The following is a 9808-nucleotide window of genomic DNA, read 5'->3' on the forward strand; positions in this document are numbered from 1 at the left end:
CCAGGATATTTTCTTTGTTTGGTCTAAATTACATTGAATTCTATTTAAAAACACAAAAAAATACACATCCTATTGCTAAATGAATGTATTTACATTTGTATCTATATTTTACAAACATCTCTGTAGAATAATTCATGTTTTCTAAGGCAAGACTTTTTACATTTCTTTATATTTTTTTTAAATACAGTGACATTTGTCATATATATCCCAAATATCTGCAGTTGTATATAAACTCCTGTACATTTAGAAATGAAAACCCTTTTACATCGACAACGACATCTACAGATGCTCAATTAGAAAACAAACTGAAATCAAGAGAAAGTGATGAAAGCGACAAATTTAACGACACAACATTTCATTTTAATCAACACAGACCAATCACTGACTGGATAACATTCGTCCACAGTAAAACCCACTCTCTGTGTTATACAGACATATGTATGGCGCCATAATTTGTTTTTATTAGAAGTCTATATGATGATCTTTGGGTCACAAGATCCATACATTTAGATTTTTTAAAACAGATTCTTATGCTTCACAGTAATGTGTAAAAGTTTGAGGCACTTTCAATGTTGTTGTCGTACCATCAGGGAGGCGTCTGATTGGTCCAAAACTCATTCAGAACCACAATCAGAAATACTGTATTGATATCCGGGGGGGAAATCGTGTTTGAGTCATAGAGAACCACAGAATCTTCAGAGACAAGATCAGAACACAACAGATGGTTTGACCTCAGAGGCCTGAACGTGAAGGAGTCAGTCTGAGATCACGTAGGAGGCTGACGACAGAATCTACAGACGAACTGTGACGACAACAATTGTGCAAGACTCTAAATTGACCATATAGGTGTGTGATGGTTGTGTGTCTACGATGGCGACCTGGTGCCTGAGGTCAGCTCGGCTTTGTACAAATTCTGTGACACAAATATTAGTCTGTCTTGATTTCCGTGCAATTCAACGTACAATATCTGCTCTGACACTAAGAAACGAGAGCCCGGTCTAGTTCCTGGATTCTGCAACTACAAGAAATACCCCAAATACTAATAATTAGATCCAAAGACATTTAATCCAATAAAATCTCAGGAGGCAGAAGCAGATTTGAGCTGTTGAAGTGTATTAAGGTTCTGAAAAGTAAGAAGAAGTTTGAAGGAACATAGATGAGATGCTGCTTCAGACACTCTGTGGGTTTAATACCATCATTTCGCCTGCGGACACCTGGAGACCCTTCACACACGTCAGCGCTCCCTAACTTACATTTCCAGGCCCGGGGCAGTAAGAGGAGTCTCGGCCCCTTTGAGCAGAAATATTTGTCCTCCCACGTCGTTGTGCCTGGGCAAAGAGGAGGAGGAGGAGGGGAAGCTTCAATAAGGCCGGCATTGTTCAGACGTCCCCCCTCTCTGGCTCGGAGGGAGAGACACTTGAACAAAGCTGCATATCAATTGCCATCCACCAAGGGAGTTGCTAAGCTACACGACTCCCACCGACTCCCACCGACTCCCACCGACTCCCACCAGCTGCCCCAGAGCAGGGAGGAGAAAGAGGGCCGAGATGCAGGGGAGGAGAAACCACTGTGGTCCGTCCCGATAAGCCCAAACCCAAACTCCTCTCTTCTCGGTTGCCCTGACAACCAGCGGTGGCACGTCCGCCTCAAGTTTGAGCAACATGGTCTAAAACCAACAAGGTCCTGGGTTTGAACCCGACTAAGGCCTGTGTGTGTGTGTGTGTGTGGAGGCTGCATGTTCCTGCTGATGTGGTCGGGTGGGGTCCGGTAATTTCCATCACAAACTTCACCTGCAGATTCCCAGTAGTAATCTGATTACTTATATCAGTTTATTAGTATGAGAACATCAATGCAAAGGTTGATCATACAATCCACTATATTCTGAGTATTCCTTTATATTTGAAAGTCTGGATTCTGAGGGAAAGTAACTCTGTTTGCTCGGAATGTGAATCGATTTCTAACGGGACATGCAGAGAAAATGTTGTTTTTCAGAGAAACCGATGAAAAGAAATCGAATTCTCTTTGTTTGCTGTTTGATTTCAGATCATTTAACAACATAATCAACATGAAGCAGCTGTAAATTAACTGACTGCTTTCTACTGACTCACATATTGCTCAGTGAGATGATCATTCGTTTAGTAAAGCATGTGTTTAATAACATAACTTTTTATTTTACATTATTACATTATTTATAGGTGAGAAAATGATATAACTGAACAACTTTATTATCTTTGCAGAAGGGGTCGGATTCAGGAAGTTTTTATCACTTTCTCTAACATTGTGAGCGTTTTTCAACATTGTCCTTGATTTATCAGAGAATCCTTCATTTATCTTAATGAAGACATGTTTAGGGGACTGATATCTTTGATGGAATTTGGTGCAGATCCAAATTAAAAATCCAGATGTAGTGAACTTACATGTGGTTTCTCAACGGGACTGTTGGGCCTTGAGGGAGGAACCTGAGCCCTGAGTGATGTTCTAGTTCGTCTGTGTGGTTCCACAGCTCTGCTCCACATGATCACAGTGTAATACAGAGAATGTGGTGGTTAAAAGATAAATACTGGACCTGGTCTGTAAATACATTATCAATATAAAATAATATTAGTTCTTTCTTTTCAGAACTAACACACAAAGTATGATTGTATTTGGACTCTCTCAGTTCTGTGTCAGTAGTCTTATGAACCTCGTCCAGTCTCAGCAGGCTCAGGAAACACACAACACAATGTGTGTCTCCAGCGACCATTACCACGACGACAGCCCAGTGCTAATCAGCCACGCTAACACAGTCCGGTCCTCAGATGTTGACTTGAAGCAGAGCCAGCACGAGGCATCAGCTCCCTCACGGGTTGCTTAGGACCCCTGACTCATCCAGACTCAAAATGAAGGATCAGCAAATAAAATCATTCTGCGTTTTTACAGATTAACTGTTGAATTAATTCAAACTTGCTTTATATCAAACAACAAAACTTTAAAATGCTTCTTACACGTTAATCCATCAATAATTAACTTAGTTAATAACAGTAAGACATCATTACAGCCGCCTCAGTCCTGTTTGTTTAGCTCAGTCCGTCCTCCTCTGTCTCATGTCTCTCACCAGACGTCCTCTGATCTTCATCTGCCAGAACTGTCCCTCATCTTCACCAATCAATAGACCAGGATATATACCAACCCCAATTTTTCCATCAGGATCCGTACCTGCACCTTTTTACTTCCCTGTTCACCCGAGGACTCTTGGTCACTTCAGTCTGGATCCGCTCCCTTTAGCTGTGGACTCATGATTATTGCCACTGATTCATTATTGTCTGCATTTGGGTCATTTTCCTCAGTGCGTCATACAAACTGTGTCTTATCTTTTAAACCAGATGTTAGTCATCTGAGGAATTTAATGGATTCTGATGGGACTATTGAGAAAATGGAGGACTTGTATCTTTCTGCAGTCTAATTCAGTTTTCTCACTTCAATCCACTGGCAAGGGATTTTAAATCCACAGCCCAGAAAACCTCAGTGTCACATTTGATTCACAGCTAGAATTTTGAAGCCAATGTCAAAAACCTAAATAAATCATTCATATCTCCAGTTAAACTTATAGAAGAGTATTTTTACATCCTGATATTACTTGAATACTTCATCCAGCAGTGGTGGACAGAAGACTTGGTCCGTCCCTGCTTGTTTTTGGATTCCTGCAGCGGCTCTTTGTCTCTGAGCTTCTCATCAGAACCAGAGTTTCCGGATGTTTCCACGTCCTCTGTCACCAGAACACAGAAGAGGTCCAGTTTCTCTGTTCTCGTGTCACTGAGGGCCGGCAGGCGGTGGAAGCTGAGTGGCGCCCCGGCGGTGCACCGGCTGTGGGGAGGCCTGACCGGACATGGGAAACATCAGTGGACTGTGGGGGTGCTTTCAGTCCTGAGCAAACAGCTTCCATTCACACGACAACTCTCAGGGAGGAGAGAAGGAAAAACCTGGGAATGTGGACTGTGTATATGATGAATGTGAGTTTGAAAAAGTAGTGTTAGGTCTTTGACAACATTAATGTTAGTATGTGGGGTTGTTAGCTTATTTAATGAAGAGTGGATGTATATAGATTTTACCTGGAACTAGTATATTAAATGTTAATGTTCCTCATTCTTTACTTTACACAAATACAATCAAATAAAACTTGAATCAAGAAATTAAACTTTTTTTTTTACGTAGAAATAAAAATACATGCACGTCTTTTCTGCATCGAGTACTTTGTAAAATAAGTTTTCATATTGGCAACATGAACGTTGATACCGATACGTCTGTGAAAGGCTGATAAATCAAGTATTGATACGCAAAACAAGACTGATTATTGGTAGAAGTTGAATTTCAAACAAGAATTTAAGTTCTATGGGTTTTGATACAGATATTTATGAATTATGTTTGTGCTGAAGTTGTCAACACGTCTCAAGTGATAATAAGGAATATTTATAATAGTTACAGTCACTTCATCACTGTAAATATTTACTGAGGATCCAAATAAAAGAAAGAATGGAAAAAGGTGTAAATATCAGAGGAAAACCTTTCAGTGAAATCAGAGAAATGATGGAAGAAGTGACGTGTTTTGATTTGATGAGAAGTTCATCTGAAGTATTCACAGGGTGGTGTGTCTTTGTTTGGCCACACGAGGGCAGTGCTGCTCTGTTCGAGAGGACCTGACACCTCTCAGACGCAGAGGATTCTGGGATTGATGATGATGATGATGATGATGCTCAGATGTGAAGAGGACATGAGCGAGGAATAATATATATAATAATATCATAACATGACAAAGACTGCAACTGAGAGGTACATTTGTAAGGTACATGTGTTTATATACTTCAAAAAGTAATAATATTTCAAACAAACACAATATATGTTTCTACTTTACACATGTTTCAGGGCGTCATCACTAAAACCTCCTGAAACAAGTCGATCTGTATTGAAACAGATGGAAATCGTTTGGAAAGAGGTTATTTAAGGTTCTTTTTGTTTTTCATTGTGGTTTTTAACTAAATGAACGGATGGAGGAGTTGTGCAGTGAAACATCAGTTTTCAGTTTGTCACGTTGTCCTGCTGTGAATCCTCCTCCGTCCCTTGTTTGGCGTTTCATTACTCAGCCACTTGTTATCTACTGTTAATTCAGCACAGACGACACGTGTTTCTCCTCCTGCTGCAGCTGTCACTGTGTTTTTGGACTTTTGTCAACGAGCGTCCCTCAGGTTTTAATCGAGTTCTCGAGAAAGATGTTTTATTCTGACGTATTCTGTAATATCAGCAAACTGTAAATCATCTGCAGAGTGTAGTCTGATTCCTATTATGAGGCAATGATACATTTTACTGCTGTGGATTTTCCATAAGGCGAATCCCAAACACTGTGCAGCTTTCCTCTGTGTGTGTGTGTGTGTGTGTGTGTGTGTGTGTGTGTCTGTGTGTGTGTGGTTTGAAGGCTGGGTGTTTATACAGCAGGTCTACATCTTCCTAACAAAGACCAGCTCACAACGTCCATATTTAGACTCTCAGCAGCTCCACCAGCTCCGCTTGTTTATGGCAGAGAGACACAAGACACAACCCAGCATTTTATACCCGCATATGGTGTGTGTGTGTGTGTGTGTGTGTGCGTGTGTGTACAGGTGCATGTGTGTGTGCACGTGTGTGTTGACTCAAATCAACAGCCCCAACTGTGTCTTTTAGGTTTCAGGAGCCGCACAATGTCTTCACAAGTGAAACAATCAAATATGTGTTTGGCTGTTTACTTAGATTTTTGCGGAATCAGCTGGAGTTCAGACCCACAAAGTGAGTTTTAGAGCTGGTGCATGTGTTTGCATGTTAAACCAATGGGGGGGGGGGGGTGTCATTTGATGCAACTTTGCCCTGGTGTCAGGCAAATCGATGCAGAGACACATCAGCGTCATGTGAACATTTTTGATTTAATGACTGGATTTTGTGATTCCTGTTATTTCTGGTTGTCTTATTTCGATCTGGTCGGATCGTGGCCAAGATTTAGGAGGTTTTTAGAGGAATTCGAACAATGAAACCATGTTTATTTGGGCCTGTATTGGTTCATGTTTAAGCAAAGTGTTCTGGGGTTCTGGGAGTTGTTTTTTAAAGCAGATATACAATAGACTTTAGAAATAATGATCCCCAGAGAAGTGTACGTCACATTGAATCTAAAAATATGTGAATCTTGTCTGTGATGCAGAGAAGGGACAGATTTTGACATAAATTGTGCCAATCGGGAACTGAGGGTTGTAGAGTACCACGGTTAAATGTGTTTGCTGAGCTGGAAACTAAATTATGACTTTTCTGAACTGACAGAATCTATTTGGTCTCGTTCACGTCAACTCGTGGCGATGCTGTGGTCGGTGAAGCTGATGCTTCATAATTCAACACACTGTGGCAGTAAACACCGGTTTACTTTCAACTTCATATTTGAACGTCTGTGTCAGTCACGACTTTATTATAATCAAGTAGAATGGAGAGCTCAGATTGGACGGATGACGATGTCTGTCCCACTGATTTGATCATTCCTACATTGGTGGCACGGTGGTAAAGTGGTTCCCTGTTGCCTCACAGCAAGAGGGTTCTGTGCATGTGGAGTTTGCGTGTTCAGGGTTAAGGACTCTTCCAAAGACTAAATAAAGATGGACGACACATCTCCACTTCCTCCTGTTGTACTAAAATGATGCTAAAGTATCCCGGATACGAACGCCGCCATCTTGCACCGAGCATGAACTGGCCTTGGTTAAGATTAGAGAGTGAACAATGAATGAAAGTCAATGCAATGTCCGAACCAGGAGCTGCACAAACCTCTGTGTGTGTGTGTGTGTGTGTGTGTGTGTGTGTGTGTGTGTGTGCGTGTGTGTGTGTGTGTCGTCGTCTATCTGTGTGCACTTCATTTGTCACATGAAAACGTTTGTGTTGCTCTTTGCACTTCTTGCTACTGAGCAGTAATCACATTACATGTGCTGCACTGCTGCCCACAGGAACACGTGTGTGTGTGTGTGTGTGTGTGTGTGTGTGTGTGTGTGTGTGTGTGTGTGTGTGTGTGTGTGTGTGTGTGTGTGTGTGTGTGTGTGTGTGTGTGTGTGTGTGTGTGTGTGTGTGTGTGTGTGTGTGGAGGATAATGACCCGTGTTCCTGTTTGTGATTTGCAGGAATCAAACTGAGCAGCTGCTGTAAATCATGAAACCTCCACACAGCAGCAGAGCTTCTGTCCGTCTGTCCCCCGCTCACTGCGTCTGTCCCTCCACCTTCCTGTTTGAAGCCGAGCTGCGTTTTAATTCCCACTTTCCCTCCCCCTCAGAGACTCAACACTCCATCCCATCCTGTCCTTCCCTTTGTTTCTCTCTCTTCCTCCTACACCTTCTCCCCCTCTTTCATTCTATCTCTCATCATCCGCCGCCTTCAGCTAACCAGCCTCCCAGCAGAGAATTATGAATAGAATTCAAATCAGCTGAGCTTTACTGTCTCCCACCCCCTCGCTGCCGGCCCCCTCCTCGTCTCCCCGTCTCCACTTTCTAACTTTCTCCAACTGTTGGGTATTGATTGGAGCTGTGACCTCACACCCACACCGCTCAGCCTCCTGTGCATTAACCCTCTCCTCCTGTCTCTGTCCTGTCGGCTGCTGGCTGCTCATCGAGCCTCGGCACCGAGCCAGCGCTTCAGGGTTCACCGAGAAAACCACCATCACCACTGTGACTAACGGTGGTGATGAAACTGAGCCCGAGCTGAAATGCTGTGATGTTCACCCTCCGGAAACATCAGGATGACTCAGACTTGGTGAATACATAGATTTGATTTTTACTCAGGAAATTAACAACATATCCTCGTCATGATAATTTAAGTATATGTATTTTGGGGCAGGACAGAGTTAAGTGTGTGAAAGGGGGACAGAGAGAGAAGGGGGGGGGGGTATATATACATGGTTAGTAAACTATTCACATGTATATATTTGTATATATGACAATTCTCCACTGTCCACCTCTGTAAATACTGTAAGTTACTCACTAAGATACTCACATACCTGCACTTATCTGTATAATAATACTGTCTTCAGTGGCGTTGTACTTGTTCTCTGCACAATGACAATAAAGTTGAGTCTAATCTCATTTGAAACTAATTATCTCGGAGACAGGTTTTAATCCTATGACTTCATCAACTGAATTAATGCAACTGATGAATCCACTGGTTCACCTGTATTGATTGGATGTTGGTTTCCTGATTCCTGCTGGTTTGTAAACCAGTAACACATGAAACTCTGTCTGGATTTGGAGCAGATCTACTGTAATTCATCTGTTTCTTTATTTCCAATGATAGAAACCAGTGCTGTGCAGAGCTATAGTTTATTTAACTGATCACACAAATCAATCAATCAATTCACCACAGAACGTCTCAGACATCGGGTGTTATCTTCTTCGTTGATCCATTTAATCAGAACAAACAGCATCTCTGAAGAAAATGATGTTTTTAGTCTTGTTTCAAATTCAGTTTGTTTTCTGCTGCTTCAAAGAAAAACTTTCGATTTTCTTTTCTAATCAGAAATTCCAGTTCGACCACTGAAATCTGTTTGTATGGAAGCACACTGCTACTGCTCTGTACGGGCATGTGTTAGATACGGAAAGAAAAAGGATCAGTGTCGCATCACAATGGTAAAGGTTTATTGTTTTTACGACGTGAAAGATTGTAACAAAGTCAAAATATCTGATATATAGATTTAAACTTTTCCCTTTTAACGTGAAGCAGATGCATTTTACTTTTTGTTGCGTGGCTGCAAAACGCTTCTATACGTTCGTTTAATGATGTCATTATATTGTTTCTTCCCCGACCTCCTCCACATCTTGTTTATTTATCATCTGAGTCAGTTTCATTGTGGGACGACGGAAACAAAAGAAAATGTAAATGAGATCCACTGTGTATGAATCCTGCTGCAGTGAAACACTAAAACCCCACGGCCGTTTATATGAGATGACATTTAATCAAATCTGAAGTGTTTCTACCTGTTCAGTTAAAAACCTGCAATCACAGAGCTGAGGACGGACGCCATGAATCACACACAGGTGGAACATGATGCTCACTGTCAGATCATCTCTCTCCTTAAAGACACTTATCACCTGAAAATGAAAGAAGAAGTCTTTAATCTGCCTCCTCTCACATCTGTTTGAGAAAGGGACACAAATTAGCCGCTGTCAATCAGGCGCTGAACTCAGGACATTTTCCTGAAGTCTTCCAGATGGGGCCGTACGTGAGAATGCAAATGTTCAAGTCAGTTGCTCCGGAACATAATTCCTCCTGCCAGCCCCTCAAGTAAAAATGTCTGGAAAATAGAGCAGGAAAATGAAAAATTCACAGCGAGTGGGTGGGCGTGTGGACGACTATCGTGACGTAAAAGAATAAGAATATCTCAGGATGAAAAAGAGGTGCGAAACACGTAGAGGACAACGATGAAGATGTAAACCTGGAAAGACGAAGGTGTCGATGTGCTGTAAACAAAACACACGTGATCTCCGCAGTGGACATTTTCCCGTTGTCGTGAACACGCCCCTGACGCTGGACAATCTCCTGCTGCGTTCAGAAAAAGTCCAGACCCACGTTTTCTGTACATTTTTTCAGATTTCATGTCTGAATCTGACTGATGTGTTCGCACTGTAACATAATCAGAGTGCACCTTAAGTAGACGGAAAGAAACGATGAATCTTTCCATGTGGAGGCTGATCTGCTCGATTTAGAAGAACAGCCACCAGTTAATCAGTGTCACAGCTTGAGCAGCATGACTGCAGCACAGAGCGGGTTATATAATGTATGACTGTGGG

Source organism: Hippoglossus hippoglossus, chromosome 5, assembly GCF_009819705.1.
Source record: "Hippoglossus hippoglossus isolate fHipHip1 chromosome 5, fHipHip1.pri, whole genome shotgun sequence".
Lineage (NCBI taxonomy): Eukaryota > Metazoa > Chordata > Actinopteri > Pleuronectiformes > Pleuronectidae > Hippoglossus > Hippoglossus hippoglossus.